The sequence below is a fragment of the Pogona vitticeps genome, chromosome 4 (assembly GCF_051106095.1).
Source record: "Pogona vitticeps strain Pit_001003342236 chromosome 4, PviZW2.1, whole genome shotgun sequence".
Taxonomy (NCBI): domain Eukaryota; kingdom Metazoa; phylum Chordata; class Lepidosauria; order Squamata; family Agamidae; genus Pogona; species Pogona vitticeps.
This window is the reverse complement of record NC_135786.1, coordinates 214,369,307-214,385,998: the sequence shown is the minus strand read 5'-3', so window position 1 is coordinate 214,385,998 and position 16,692 is coordinate 214,369,307. Positions and strand designations below refer to the sequence as shown.

Here is a 16,692-nt window from a genome sequence, read left to right as displayed (position 1 = left end):
TCCTCGCTGTGTTAGGGACGGATTCTTCACTTTACGGGTACCTGAAAATGGATCTTCACTGGACGAGCAGGTATTTCGCCCATTGGAATGCATTGAACGGTTTTCAATGCATTTCAATGGGCTTTTTAATTTTGCTTGACGATGATTTCGCTCTACAGCGATTTTGCTGGAACGGATTAACATCATCAAGCGATGCACCATTGTACATCTTCTCTGCACAGTCCACACACACATGCGCGCGCGCGCGCGCGCGCACGCACGCACACGCACGCACACACGCACACACACACACACACACACTTATGCATCTGGCTGTGTCCAATCAACACAGATGTTGCATCATCTTTGAGCCAGCCCTCCTGAGTCACAGTGACTCAGCATTTTGACACACCTGAACATCATGGCTGCTCATTAGTACATTTGTTCTGCTCAGGCCTGTAAATTTTATACTCTGACACAACCAGAAGAAGACAACATGACAATATTTGAATAAATGTAGATTGTTGTGCATGAATAAATAAAACATTCCCTGAAAATAAGCCCTAATGCTTTTTTTGGAGCAAAAATTAATATAAGACCCTGTCTTATTTTCGGGGAAACAGGGTAGTGGCAAGTCCCTATTCATAAGTCCTGCCAATACTCTGTCTGTCCTCTACTCCATGGACGCAGCTGCATCATGGGGGTTATTTGTGTCTGAAAGTACAAGAATTTGCCTGTAGAGAGACCAGTTTGCCTGTTGGGATTTGCATTTGTGACACATGATAAGCATGGCTAGCATGAAGGCAATAAAAGTCCACACAATTAAGTGCCCTAAAAGACTTGCCAAGCTTCTGCGGCTTGATTGGTTCATGCACACTGTGGCATATGGAAGCAGGGCATGTTTATTAACATTGTTAATTAAAAACTGTTAGAGAGCTTTGCATATTTGTTTCGGTCGGCTGACTGTTGTCACTTTAAAAACAGCATGGCCATTTTGGAAATATAGCATTTCCATTTAAAAAAAACAATAGATCAGAATTATCCTGCTTGACCTTTACTTCCTTATCTTTTCAGTGCAGCTATAAAGCTGGTCTCATATCTGGAAACAAAGCCAGAACAAATTTCTTTGTTATAGCTTTATAGAAGGAGAGAGCACCAGAAGACGGGATATAACATTTTTTTTTCTTTTTACGGAAATGAAATGAAATGTTCTAACTATTTCTGTGCTTCATATGGCAAGAGAACCAGAACTAGCACCACTACTCCGGATGACTACCTCTCTCCCAGCACCATCAGATGTAACCTCTTTCGTATGGCTCCAGACACAGGATAGCACTGCAGGATTTGGGGTGCTACTTTATACAAGCTGGGCCACCGTCTTGGCAGTGATAGTGCTCAGGGTGAGCAACACAATAGGAAGAATATGACCAGAGGGGCAGTCTTGCCTCTTGCACTCCACCATTCAAGGTATGGCATTCCTCATGCATTAATTCATTGGGTTATACACATAAAGATGTGTCTTGTTCTGATCTTTCTTAACAAGTTTCCTGTCTGTCAGAGGGGGATCAAAGCTTTTTATATTACTGCATTCCAGGTTGCTTCCTTCCACAGAGTGCCTCTGTTTTCAGATTCTCCTGTTTCTAAATTGCATCTGTTGTTCACTTTCTGTCACATTTCAGCTCAGAGCATGCTGGGATGTGTGTGGTTCCTTTCTTTTCTTCATTTTTTGCAACACCTCCAATTTGTTATAATCTTCTACAACGAATATAAACTGAGTTAACATTTTGTTTATTCATCTCTTCCAGATCGTTAATATATATGCTAAATAAAACCAGATCTAACCCAGATCCCTATGGATACTTCCTGATGAACTTTATGCCTGGCTGTTTTATCATTCATTACTCTTTGTTTATGGTTCTCAGCCTGTTTTCAATCTACATGACAGCACTTTGCATTTCAGCCAATTTGCATTAATTTTTAGCGGAATATTTCTGTCCCAGAAGCTTCATTCAATTCTTCCTGTGTTAAATTTACTTAGTTCCTGTTACTTATTGTTCTGTTAAGTCACTGAATCCTAAAAGCAGGTCCAGTGTCAACACATCTTATACTGAGACAGCTAGTTGTAAAGTTACTGATTTAGACTACAACTCACAGAGTCCCATAGCCAGCATGGCCATGTGAATTCTGGGATCTGTAGTCCAAATAATAAGAATTATGACAACAACGACTTATGTGAAGACCATAAAAAGGAAGCTGCAGAACTACCCTGTTTCCCCGAAAACATGACCAGACCTGAAAATAAGCCCTAGTATGATTTTTCAGGATGCTCATAATATAAGCCCTACCCAAAAAATAAGCCCTAGTTAAGAGAAACTATGCCCTCCATCATGGTGCAGCAACCAGAAGATGACATGACTCTATTTGAATAAATGTAGATTGTTGTACATGAAAAAAAAAAATAAAACATCCCCTGATAATAAGCCCTACTGCGTTTTTTGGAGCAAAAATTAATATGACCCTGTCTTATTTTCCGGGAAACATGGTATAAATTCGAAATGAATTAGAAATAGCTGCACCTCAGCTTCTCCCAAGCAGAAGAGAAGCTCAAATAGGGCTTTAAAAAAAAAAAAAGGGACTGCTTTGTTTTCATTGTTGTTATTTTAAAGGTTTTTTTATCTACTAGTTTTAATATTATATTTGTTTAATTCTTTTTTAAAATATGGTAATAATTTATTGTTTAACTTCTCGTATTGTTTATTTTAATAGTGTGAGCCACCTTGGCTTCTTTTTAGGAGAAAGACTGGATGTAAGTATTTTTAATACATACATACATACATACTGTACCACCTAAGGAAGATTTTGAAAAGTACTGGGTAAATTTGTGGTCTTAACTTAAATGCCCCTTGGCTCAAAAATTAACATGAAATATACACCAGCCTTCCAGTTGTGGTCCTCTGTAAAATATATGTCAGGGAAGCATGTCAAGCATTGGAGAAGACAAAGTATTGGAAAGTCTCTGGAGTGAATGGAATCTGTAATTATCAATGGAAAAAATGCCTTCAACTCACATTGTCTAAATTTCTTTAATGAAACACTGAGCAACCCTAATCTTATCCCAGAATTCTTCATGCAAGGAATAACTTTTCCCCTCTATAAATCTAGCAAATGTTCTGGTCCTAAAATTTACTGATCTATCATCTGCTTACTCACCTTTTCCAAGCTGTTTACAGCAATTACTTCCCAAAACATTTGCAGTTTCCCTGAATATAACCATGGCCTTATCTTCTCCTTATATCCCTGTTTTGAGCTTTGGAGAGAACACCTACAAACCAACAGAGAGGTTGCATTAAGAAATCCTACAGTTCTAAGGAATTGCTCAGTGCCAATTCTTTCATATAGTCTAATGTGGTTCAGATCTTCACGACACTCTTTATCATGGTGTTCCATCATATCTCGTATGATAACAGGCATTGCAGATAACAGGCACCGCTGTTATGGCTTGAATTTTGCTCGACTGGAATGAGCAAAGATGGTAAAGTTAGTAGAAAAGAGTGCATAGTTTATCTAACTGTTAGTGAGCCTCCAAACCTAATTCAGTTAAGTTAGAGGAGGCACATTTTTAACAGTCAAGTTGGTGTTAAACTGCCATATGGATTAGGTGACTAAAATAAAGTCTTTCCACAAAAAAGAAGTAAAATCTCACTCTTCTCTCACTCTTAATCTTCTTCCCTTTGGAGAGACCAGTTACATGACGAGCTGCTGGATAGTCCAGTGGTGGAGCCAGAGGTTGGGAGTTCAATTCCCCACTGTGCCTTGTTGACAGGGGCTGGACTCAATGATCCATTGCCCCACATCACTCCTGTCAATCATATTCAGGATCTCATTTGCATGAGCCTATGAGAGGAGTGGAGGGGTGGAGTCAGGGGATATAAGAGGTTTTGGCAGAAGAGATGAAAGACAAGAAAGAATTTGCAGAGAGAGAGAGACAGATAGTCAGAGAGATAGTGAGAACAGATACTAACAGAGATAAGCTGGTCAAGATTAATAGATAGAGCAGGTGGTGATTAAGTATGTGGCAAGACATATGATATTTTACTGATTTGATTGTATGCATTGAATAAAGAACATCTCTGATTCTGATTAAAGTTAATACACTTCAATAAATAAGTTCTCTTGGCAGTAACCAGACAAGTGTCTGACTAAAGTTCTTTGTATATTGTGGATAAAGGAAAGTCATTGCTGGCAGTGAAGAAAAGAGGGAACGTCCCAATTGGTATCTGCTGGTGGGAGGACATAGCATGAGCCCTTTGTTTGGGGGAAACAAGCAGGGGCCATGTGGTAAACATCACACCCCCCAAACCCTTCTCTTGCTTGCCCTCTCCCCTTCCATATCATCTCCCCCTTTATGATTCCCAAGGGCCTATCATTTTGCCCCACCAAGTCCATGCAGATTATACAGATCTGAGGTAAACTGGAAACCATTTTCCATCATCTTACACTCAAGGAATACTTCAAAGACCACAAGAAAATTGGCCCAATGGCACAAAGGTACCATTCCAGGCTCCTAAATAAGGATGAGGAACAACTCACCGTCGTGCTTCTCCGTGGCACATATCCCTACAGAAAGAAGAATTCTACAGGGAAATATTCTAAAGGCTGAAGCAAAGAATTTGATTTCTACATTGAAAGCACAGGCTGAAATAACCAACAAAGGGACATAATTTGCTACACAATCTCAGCTGGATGAAGTTCAAGGCCATCTATGTATAGCCTCATAAACAAGCCTAATGCCATTATCTAACAGGCAGATGAAGCAGGCATTATTGTTTTCATGAGCAAATTGATTATACACAGAAGGTTGAGAAACAGCTGTCCAACAACCAATTTTACACACTCCAGCCACAAACCCAGTTACTAAACCTAATGAAAGAATCCCATGGAGACATCAATGACTAAATCCTAACAGATATACCATAAAATCTTCAACAGACTCTTTCTACCTGCTACCCAAAATACAATTCCTGGACTTCCCATTGTTTCAAGTACTGGTACCGTTACCATTGTGGTATCTGGATATGTGGACCTTGTCCTCAGATCATATGTCTTCAGCACCCTAGCTACATAAAGCACAATTACATGTCTGGCAATTACATGTCTCTCCAGGCACAGCTATGGTGCCATAGAATGTAAACCTATTCATGGCTGACCTGGAAAAACACTTCCTCCATTCTTATACCTAGAAACCTTCTCTCTGTCGGGGATTCATTGACAAAGTCTTCATCATTTGAACCCAAGTCAAGCAGTCACTGGAGAAATTCCACTGGAGTAGTTCAACAACACTAATCCTTATTTGAACCTCTTACACTGAAATAAATCTTTAAGTCTTTAAAATGTCTCACCTTTATTTTTTGCCAACAGACTGGGCAGATTCCAAATTTCTTTGGAATTTTTTTTTCAGTAAAACACAGTTTTTGGAGATATTTTGTACGGAGGGAGGCTGTAATTAGAAGATATATAACTATAATCCTAAACCCACATGGCTGGAAGTAAATTCTACTGGATATGATGGGAATTCTTTTTGAGCAGAGTCAGATCTTTGTATGTTTGACACTGACTGAAAACAGCTCTTCAGTGTTTCTGGCTAGACATTTCTCATAGAATACTGGGAATTAAAGCTGAGATCTTCTGCATGCAATGTTTGTGTCCCATCATGAAGACATAACCTGTCCTCTAAAACAGAAAGAGTTGTCATTTTAAAAAAAATCTGTGGAGAAGTATTTATGACCGGGATCCGGAGTAGCTGGCGCTGGCGGCGGATCTGAGTGGTGTGTCTCCAGGCACCTCTGTGCCCAGGATTCCCCCTTCCGCCACCACATCCAATTCTGTTGCTGCCCGCTGGTTGTCCCCCCCCCCCCATTTTGGGCACTCGGGCTCAAAAAGGTTCACTATCACTGACCTAGGACTAAAAAAAGATTGGGTAAGAATTTAGAAGAGAGGGAAAACACTTACTTTTCAAACTAGTGGTTTTCAGCATATGATACTAAGGCTAGCCTATATTTCAGTCAAGAAAATGAAATGTGGGCACAGTCAGTTGTGCTGCTGGTAGTCTCAAAAATGGTCTCCTATAGACTTCAGGAGTCCATAACTCATTTGTCGTGATAGCTACACTGGCTAACCACTTGTTTCATGGGATTAATTCAAAGGGCTAGTTTAGTCCTATAAGACTTGGATCTAGGCTATATGAAAGACCATATTTCCTGATATGCTTGGGCATTAAGACCTTCAGGAGGGACCCTTCTCTTGATCAGACAAATCTGATGAGGACATAAAACAGGGCCTTTCGGGTGTCTACCTCCAAGCTGCAGAACTCCTTTCCTAGGAGGCCATGCTGGCCCCTCCTTCTTGTCCTTCCACTAACAGGCAAATAAATTTCCTTACAACCAGGTTTTTGGCACCAAACAGGCTGCTACAGAAAGGCATTTTAACAGAAAGAGCTTTTCATTTGTTTAGAAAATGATGTGCTGTTAGTATAGTATAGGCATCCTTCAGTCTTGAAAGACTATGGTAATGTGCTCTGTATGGAGAACTTGGAACAGCGTCTAGTGTGGCTGAGAAGGCCAATTCCAGAGTGACAGTCCCTTCCACACTGAAGACAAATCCAATCTGTCCCCTGTCCGGCTCCCTGGTTTTGCTGCTTTTGTGCCTTCCTCTTTGCCTCGGCCTGCTGGGCAAGGGTCTCTTCAAATTGGGAGAAGCCGTGATGCAGTGCCTGCCTCCAGGCTGAACGCTCAGATGTCAGGGTTTCCCATCTGTTGAGGTCTATTCCTAAGGCCTTCAGATCTCGCTTGCAGATGTCCTTGTATCGCAGTTGTGGTCTCCCTCTGGGGTGCTTTCCCTGCACTAATTCTCCATACAGGAGATCCTTTGGAATCCGACCATCAGCCATTCTCATGACGTGCCCAAGCCAACGTAGACGTCACTGCTTCAGTAATGTATTCATGCTGAAAATTCCAGCTCATTCTAGGACTACTCTATTTGGAACTTTGTCCTGCCAGGTGATACCAAAAATCCGTTGGAGGCAACGCATATGGAAGGTGTTCAGCTTCCTCTCCTGCCATGCACGAAGGGTCCAGGACTCACTGCAGTACAGGAGTGTGCTTAGGACACATGCTCTATAGACCTGGATCTTCGTATGTGTCGTCAGCTTCTTATTGAGCCACACTCTCTTTGTGAGTCTAGAGAACATGGTGGCTGCTTTGCCAATGCGTTTATCCAACTCGACATCTAGAGAGAGGGTGTCAGAGATGGTTGGGCCGAGGTACACAAAGTCATGAACAACCTCCAATTCTTTTGTGGAGATGCTGTTAAATCACTTTGAATTTAGCTGTTGTTTTAATATGGTAATCCATTTAATTGAGGTTACACTTCAAAACTTTTTGTCCTTTTAATTTTATCTGTTTGGGATATGTTTGTTCTATAAATCATGTTAGTGAGCTTTCCTGAAGCAGGAAAGAAATAAAATAGAAGGAAGGAAGGAAGGAAGGAAGGAAGGAAGGAAGGAAGGAAGGAAGGAAGGAAGGAAGGAAGGAAGGAAGGAAGGAAGGAAGGAAGGAAGGAAGGAGGCTGTTTTTCTATGGCTTCCCAATGTGGTGCCCTACAGGGTTATGGGACTTCAGCTCCCAAGATACACAACTAGTGGCCATGTTAGCCAGTATTGATGGGAGTTGCAGTTCAGTCTACATCCCAATCCCAAAGAAAGGCAGTGCCAAAGAATGCTCCAACTACCGCACAATTGCACTCATTTCACACACTAGCAAGGTTATGCTCAAAATCCTACAAGGTAGGCTTCAGCAGTATGTGGACCAAGAACTCCCAGAAGTACAAGCTGGATTCCGAAGGGGCAGAGGAACTAGAGACCGAATTGCTAACATGCACAGAGAGTTCCAGAAAAATATCTACTTCTGCTTCATTGACTATGCAAAAGCCTTTGACTGTGTGGACCACAGCAAACTATGGCAAGTCCTTAAAGAAATGGGAGTGCCTGACCACCTTGTCTATCTCCTGAGAAACCAATATGTGGGACAGGAAGCAACAGTTAAAACTGGATATGGAACAACTGACTGGTTCAAAATTGGGAAAGGAGTACGACAAGGCTGTATATTGTCCCCCGGCTTATTTAAATTATATGCAGAATACATCATGCGGAAGGCTGGACTGGAGGAATCCCAAACTGGAATTAAGATTGCCGGAAGGAATATCAACAATCTCATACAGTATATGCAGATGATACCACTCTGATGGCAGAAAGTGAGGAGGAATTAAAGAACCTTGTAATGAGGGTGAAAGAGGAGAGTGCAAAAAATGGCCTGAAACTCAACATCAAAAAAACTAAGATAATGGTCCCATCACCTCCTGGCAAATAGAAGGGGAAGATATGGAGGCAGTGACAGATTTTACTTTCTTGGGCTCCATGATCACTGCAGATGGAGACAGCAGCCCCGAAATTAAAAGACGCCTGCTTCTTGGGAGGAAAGCGATGACAAACCTTGACAGCATCTTAAAAAGCAGAGACATCACCTTGCCAACAAAAGTCCGAATAGTCAAAGCTATGGCTTTTCCTGTCGTGATGTATGGAAGTGAGAGCTGGACCATAAAGAAAGCAGACCACCGAAGAATTGATGCCTTTGAACTGTGGTGCTGGAGGAGGCTCTTGAGAGTCCCCTGGACTGCAAGGAGAACAAACCTATCAATTCTAAAGGAAATCAACCCTGAGTGCTCACTGGAAGGACAGATCCTGAAGTTGAGGCTCCAGTACTTTGGCCATCTCATGAGAAGAGAAGACTCCTTGGAAAAGACCTTGATGTTAGGAAGAGGAGAAGAGGACGACCGAGGATGAGATGGCTGGACAGTGTCTGCGAAGCAACCAACATGAAATTGACAGAACTCTGGGAGGCAGTGGAAGATAGGAGGGCCTGGAGTGCTCTGGTCCATGGGGTCACGAAGAGTCGGACACGACTAAACTACGACGACGCAGTTCAAAACATCTGGAAGATGCTAGAATGGGGAAAGCTACACTACTGGGTTAGCATTTTTACCTGCACATATGCTACTAATTTTGGTTCAGTATACACAGGTTCTGTCTATCCATCAAAGTAAGCAAAATGTGTTCTGTATAAACTGCTCCAACTTCCAACAGGGGCTAATCTGACCCCACAGCTGCCTTTAGGACAAAGCAAGGTACGGTGACTCTCACAGGAACAACTCTTGGCCTGGAATACATATCTAAATTCCAGCAGAGCATATTATGTTTTATCCCATTGTGACAGTAAACTTAGCTTGTAACAGGTTTAGCTCTGCCAGATTTTAACTTGGAAAGCAGCACGAAAGCAAAGCAAAGGGAAAAGGTCGGTGCCCCCATTCTGCTCTACTTCTGTACTTGACTGTGTTTATGTTACATTGTTATTCCAGGAGTTCAGCCGTATCTTTGTTGGGAATAGTTTCTGTGTATCAGGTTTAATACCATTTCTTCTGTGGCCATGTGGAGGAAGACAAACAAGAATATAACTAGCTGACAGATCCCCTTTCAAGCTGCTGCTTGACTTGTGAGAATGTTAATTGTGGAATGTTAAACCTTCAAGTAAGCAAGCCTTGGACATACAGTCAAGCAGTCAGTGACGTGATGGTAGAAGAATTCTTGGATACTATTTCTTGGCTTTCATCTTCTGACTGACTGACTGACTGACTGATTGATTGATTGATTGATTTCAGTAGCTTTAGACTGGCCTCCATCTTTGCAGATCTCACAGTTGGTACAAGCATATAATAAAGACGACCATATACTTCAGAATGAAGAAAACGTACCATCCATAAAAGAAGACAGAAAATAAAATCAATGGATAGATAACCTCAGTGGATTAAAATAGCAAGGGGAGGGATGAAAACATGTTGAGACAGTATTGGTGTCTGTCAGACCTCCAATGTCTGTCAGTATAAGTAATCGGGGCACTAAAAAAAAAAGGAGACTGCACTTGGCATACATTCAGGGGACCTTCTCTGGATGACCTTCAGTCACAGGTAACCTGATACAGGAAGAGGAGTTCCATAGATATTTGGGTCCTAAAATCAGGACTTCAAACCAGATATACAAAGTACATATGCTCAATGTCACTCACCAGCTTTGGATGCCTCTAAAGTCTCATTAGCAATTTCACTTCCATTTTCCATTAAATGTTGCCACCAAACCTGCACATTTCACTTAAGGACAATGTAAACAGAGAGTGTGCCTCTTTCTTTATAACCAATTTACATGCATAGAAGCCTCTTGGAAATATGAATTGCATTTAATACAAAATGTTCACTCTTTACCCATTTTGTTTTCAAGTTAAGCTGGGGAGCGTGTGGGTGGGCCTGCTACCGTACCACTGATTTGCTGTGTCCAGTCTGTGGCACCATGGCAGATTGCAAGCCTTAGGAGCCCCAGAACATCTACTATACATCCCCACTTCAGAAAATAAGTATCAGAAGAATACTAAATTGAGCTTAGAATGGCAAAGTTACCAGTACAGTTTCTCCACCATTGGTTCTGCCTGACACTTTCAAAGTACCGTCTTGGGGTAGATGTGGGTCAGAGGGTCTATCCTGGTCTCAACCCTCAGGAACCTGCCTCCACCTGCTTTAAACCAACACCTGAATAAGCCTAGTATATGTAGTGTCGAGTTCTGTAGAACAGGATTCTCATTCTTCCCTTTAAAACTGGGGATGAAGGAACTGCATCTTAATGATGTGAATGGAGCATGTTAAAGAGCTCCACTGCTGTGCTGTTGCTCCTAACAATGGATTCCCTTTGGCCTCTTCTACTCCATTGACGCTCTCCCCTTTGAGGGATTGCTTTTAGGGTTGCCAGGTCTGCTCAGTCTGGGCAAGCAATCAGGGAGCTGTAACCAGAGCACTGACAGGCCCTTTCCCTGCCTTTCCGAGCGGGAAGTCAGCTGCAGTGAAGAAACTGTCCTCTTCTGCTTAGAAAATGAGAACAGACTCTCTGACCAAATGTACAAAGGAGATTAAGGGTCAGCTCACAAAGGACCAAACTGTTGACGTTTTCGTCTTAGAGAATGTAAAATTACCCAACTGTTAAAAGCTGTTTGAATAAGCCTGACCTGCAAATGCTATTAAAAGATTCATGCTCAGGCCAGCCACGGTGACTTTATCCTCTGAGGGACTTCTGAGAATAGGCTGCTGCGCTTTAAAAGAGGCCTGTGTTGCTCCCAGAAACCTCTGGTTGTGTTGTAACCACAGCTGCAGGCATGACAGCCAGGCTGGAAAGCTCTGCTCTTTCTCCCCCTCTGGTTTAGAGGAAAGCTTTAGAATAACTTTGCACCTGTGCTGACAGAACAATGTCCAGGGCTGGCAGGGATTTGCTCCAGAGAAGCTAGTGCAGAATTTTTTTGATACCTTTCTGCAGCAACACCAAGAGTTCATAAACACAAACAAAAGAGACCTTTATTAAAAGTTTTGAAGGCTGACAGAGCTGGAAGGCGGAGGGAAGTAAGAGGAATATATTCTCTGTGGGCTTCTTGTGCAATTTGGCAGCTATTGCACAGGGTAAAGATGTAGCAAATGCCAAATGATAAGCATTATGCCCTGGAGACTAGGTTGAAATCTGTGAGTAATTGTTGTAAGCTAACTATTCCCGGCAGGTTGGTTGATGCTTTAGTGCCTAAGGGTTAAGGGCTGTTCATTAAAGAGGTTAGAAAAACAAATCACCTCTTTGGTAAGGAATGCCATGAGGCCTGCTCAGTTTGAACCTCTCCCTATAGGTTTTGCTTGGCCTTTGTTTATAGATTGAAATTTTTGTTTGAGGGAGGTAAGGCCTCTTCTTCAATTCAAGTAGTGGATTAGGAATCATTTAAGAAAGGTAAAGCAGAGGTGAGTGCAATGTGGCCTCCTGGCTTTATGGAATCCTGTTCATTCCTCCCTCCCTCACCCAAAAAAAGGGGAATCATACATCTAGGATGGGAATGGGTCAGCTGGCCAAGAACTCCACATAGCCATTTCCAGCAATTCCTAATTAGGGCGATGTGAAGGACCGTTTTTCACATGGCACAGTAGCTGATGCAAGCCTGCCATCGAGTGTGTTGGTGTACCAGAAAGTCATGCAAGTGGGAACATGGAAGACTGTTTCATGCACGACAGAAGAGCCAACCCAAGCCTGCCATCAAGTGCACCATGATTGTTTGTATTTTTGTGTTTTTGCATTCATATTGTAGGGCTGCTTGGTCTCAGACTCTATGTTAGCAATCCTCACCTGGTTTTAGGGTTCAGCCTGACAAGCTGTAGAACCCTTCCATATCGATCAGATTTTCTTTTGCCTTTTTTTTGTTTTTGAGAACAAAGTCGCTTTTCATTTCAGTGACTCACTTGCATAGTATATAGTGTTATATCCTTCAGCCTGCTTGTCTCTTCCAATAGACTCTAGGAGGCAAGGCTCTTGGTAAGCACTCCTTCATCGCTGTGTCCCCACTTTGTCCATCTGTCACATGCACACACCAAAGTGCAGCCAGAGGGCCACAGACGGCCCGTGAGCCGCTCCTGTCTGGCCCGCGGACAGTTTTGAATATCAAAACCATTTATAGCTTTTTGTCTAAAGTTGATGAGTTGCTTATCTTTAACATACTGCAAAAAAACTCTTTAGTATTTGTGGAGATTAACAAGTTTAAAATAAAAACAATCATAACATCACTGTTTCATTTTATTTTTAAGTAAAGTTGGTTTGGCCCCCGAACACAGTTCAGATTTTTCATGTGGGCCCCCCTACAGAAATTAATTGCCCACCCCTGCTCTAAACCTTACACCATTCCACCACGATGTATCATTGATGTGGTTTTAAAATTATAAGCACCAAGACCAGAGTGGCCAAGGCCATATTCTGTGTCTCTGTGCACTCACCCCTGGGTATCTACAGTCTGTACTTATATCCCTTACATATATCTTTCATGTGTGGCACCTCAGTTTTGGCCACATGAATCATGAGCATTATCATTAAGACGAACTAATGGCAAGGTCATTTCATGAATGCACTTTACCTGATTTTCACAGCTGACATGTTATTGAGCCCTCTTGGTTTTCAGATCCGTCCGTAAGTTAGATGGGAGACAACTCATTAGAGGCTGTGCATTTTGCACAGTTGACTTCTTCTTCTCCTTCTTAGGGGTGTCAATATAGAACGTGGCTCACTATCCCTTTCCATATTTTTACAGTCATAGCAGAACTAGAAGCTGTTGGGTTAAGCAGGAATGTTGGTTTCTGTCTGGCCAGTTTGGGTAGCAGGTCTGTGAAACGTTTTGTTTCAGGACCTGATGACACTTCAGCAAATTGGGGGCTTAATGGGTCTGGTTCATTGACATAAAGCAAGCTGCCTTAAAAGGAGTCTGATTCTGTGGGCAGCAAGAAGATCCCCTTGAGTCCCTAGCACACCCCTTATTTGTTTGTTTGTTTGTTTGTTTGTTTGTTTGTTTGTTTGTTTGTTTGTTTGTTTGTTTGTTTGTTTGTTTGTTTGTTTGTTTGTTTGTTTGTTTGTTTGTTTGTTTGTTTGTTTGTTTGTTTGTTTGTTTGTTATTTAGCCCATCTAGACCAAAGTCTACTCTGGGTGGCTAACAATAAAAAATAAAATAAAAACTATATAATATAATAAAATAAAACAACAATAATAATATAGTTCAAGATGGGGGGGGGAATATTCAAGTGATGACAGGAGGGAAAGCCTGCCTAATAAGCCAGGTTTTACGTTTGCTCTTAAAAACACCCAGCAAGGGAGCCAGACAGATCTCTGGGGGCAGACTATTCCAGAGGCGAGGGGCCACTGCTGAGAAGGCCCGTTTTTTCATTCTTTCTCTCTGGGCCTCCCTCGGCGTCACGCCCCTCAGCCGCCCTTCCTGGCTAGAATGAGTGACTTCCACTTTATCTTTTAAAAAGTTTATTAATAGTCAATTCCAGCCCTAGAATCTTCTTAGGTATGTAATTAGCCATTTTAATTGTATTTTGGATCATACTGTATAGCTTCTTTTTAAAAAGAGAAAGTGAGCAGTCACTTACATTAGCCTGTTTGAGTCCTAAAGTAGGCCCCCTGGTTACCAGATACCTCCCAGCTGGTCTACTGTGCCTCCTGGAAACTTCTAGTAGTGAAATTGACCATTTTTACACTGGATTTCTACCCTCCACCCCTTCGTGTTGGTGGGGGGAGTGTAGCCTTCTGAGGTACAGGGGCCATTGCTCTTAGAAATTGTCCACACCTGGCTCAGCTTCACCCAGGCCTTCTGTAATTGTATTGCTCAGTTTGTGAATATTTGTGTTTCGATTGCAGCAGGTTTGTTCTAAGGATGGCTAAAGCTGGGCTCAATGTATTACTTCTTTTTGCATCCCTGAGAGCCAGCCTGCCTGGTCACATCTGTCCAAGAATTTAACTTCTGCTAGCAAACAGCTGCATCTCACTTTGCACGTATTTAGAAAATGTTTTATTCATGGCCATTACACTAAGTATTTGCATTGTTACGTTTCCAGAAAAACCAGAACCCTTCCAGAACAAACAGCACCATTAGGCCTCCTGCCCTAAGGTTTTAGCCCTCCAGATGATGTGATAAAAAGAGAGGGACATGCTAATTAAGTTTCCAAACACATGCGCGTGCACGAAACCCTTAGTAAAAATGTCTTCTGTGGTCTTCCGGCTATTAACTTACATAATTAAAACCACACATTTCTTACATCTCATTAAATGCTGCAGCCATTTCTGAAATCTAGTGTTTTCGACTTGATCTCAAGGTACCCCTCTGTGTCTCTGAGCAGTCTATGTTTGCAATATATGTTGTAGTTCAGGATGAGAAATATATGTCCCCTGGACCAGATATGCTTCTGCATGCACCTTTTGTGGCGCCACTTGCCACTTCAAAAATTAATGGTCCTGCTGCTCTCGGTAAATTCGTGTGGCTGAAAATTTGTCCCAGCAGCATAAAATCTTAATTTCAATGTTTCTTTCAAGCTGCACACCCATGTGGCTGCACAACGCTGTATTGGGGCTATGCAGCTGCAGTCTGTGTGGCAGTCCATTTGGCTCTGGTCGCACCCAGAACCCTGCATGTGCAGGGCGGGGGCTGGCAGAAAATTAGAGCGAACGTTGCTCAGTTCCCTCTTCTATAACTGTTAGAACACATTCTAATGCCCATTATTGTGGTCTCCAGCCCAAGCTACCACACATGGCTGGGAGTGCTGCACGAGGTGCAAAGATCACAATTGGTGTGAGCTTTTATAATGTGTAACTCCATTTATTACATATGGGCTGAAAAATATTCTTGCTCAGAGTAGATCCATTGGAATCAATTGAACTTATGAAGGAGTTGACGCACCAAATTCCCACAGATTCCTTGGGTCTACTCCAATGCAAATTACTATGCTAAGCATCAGGATTTCAGTCATAATGATGCTTCTCCCTCCCCTCCCCAAACAATGATGGCTTTCTGTTGCATTCTTTTCCTCCCTTGTATGGTATAGTTATGACATCCTATATTCTAACTTGTCATAATATTATTCTCATTTGCCTTCACTTCATGTATGATGTACAAAAGCCTGTTGAAAGCCTAATGCAGGAATAGAGAACCCATAGCCTTACCATAGTCTCTCAAGACTGAAGGATGCCTACAAGCCTCCAGTATTATAGATACAGATATATATATACATATTCCATCAGTCCAGGCCATTGAAGTCAAGGGTCTGGGATGTTGGGGAATGAATCATTTCTAGAGCACCACATGGATATCACATCTCATCCAATGGATAGATAGTCCAATCCTACATCACTGGGTTAGCTGATTTGGCTTTTGCTCTATTTACTACTCACTGATTCTGCGCTTGAATTGTGTGGTCTTAACCGACCAGATAGGCGGGATATAAATAAAATAAAATAAAATAAAATAAAATAAAATAAAATAAAATAAAATAAATAAATAAATAAATAAATAAATAAATAAATAAATAAATAAATGTCAGAGGATGCATTCCATTTGCTAATGAAATTGTCTAAACTATTATATATGCAAATATATTAATTTGACAAAAGACTGTATAATATGATAATTTTTAAAAATGTGCTGCTTATATACCATTCCATAGCACTTCAAGTACTCATTGGGTGGGTTACAAGTTAATTATGCAGGCTACACATTGCCCCCTCCCCAGCAAGCTGGGTACTCATTTTACTGACCTCAGAAGGACAGAAGGCGGAGTCAAGCTTGAGCTGGTTACCTAGGACTGAACCCAGAGTCATGAGCACAGTTTTGGCTGCAGTCCAGCAGTTTAAGCACTACGACACGAGGCTCCTTTAACTATATGAAATGTTTAAAATGTTGTCGCTAGAAAAAAATATTGGTGTTTTATTTTCTGTTGTATTTTATGTGATACAACCCTGGAAGAAGGCTGAAAAGGCCAAGCCGAAACATGTCATGATTTCATTTTTGAATGCAATTATTATATTCCAGAGTTCTAGAGAATGCATATATGTATACTTTCCAAATTGAGGAGCCTTGTGGTTAAGTAGTGAAACAGCAGGATTATACTCAAGATTCTGCTCATGATCTGAGTTTGATCCTGATGGGTTCAGGTAGCCAGCTCAAGGTTGATCCAACCTTCCACCCTTTTGAATTCGGTAAATTGAGTACCCAACTTGTT

At 41.7% G+C, this 16,692-nt stretch overlaps 1 long non-coding RNA gene across 1 annotated transcript in view; it reads right to left on the bottom strand.

Annotated features, from left to right (window-relative positions):
- Positions 1-675: 675 nt before the first annotated feature.
- Positions 676-16,692, bottom strand: part of LOC144589292 (uncharacterized) — a 47,811-nt gene continuing 31,794 nt past the window's right edge. The window contains exons 3-4 of the long non-coding RNA XR_013545337.1: positions 3,190-3,301; positions 676-1,734 (exon numbers count right to left, since the gene is read on the bottom strand). This is a non-coding gene — a long non-coding RNA (uncharacterized LOC144589292). The remainder of the gene's footprint in view (positions 1,735-3,189; positions 3,302-16,692) is intronic.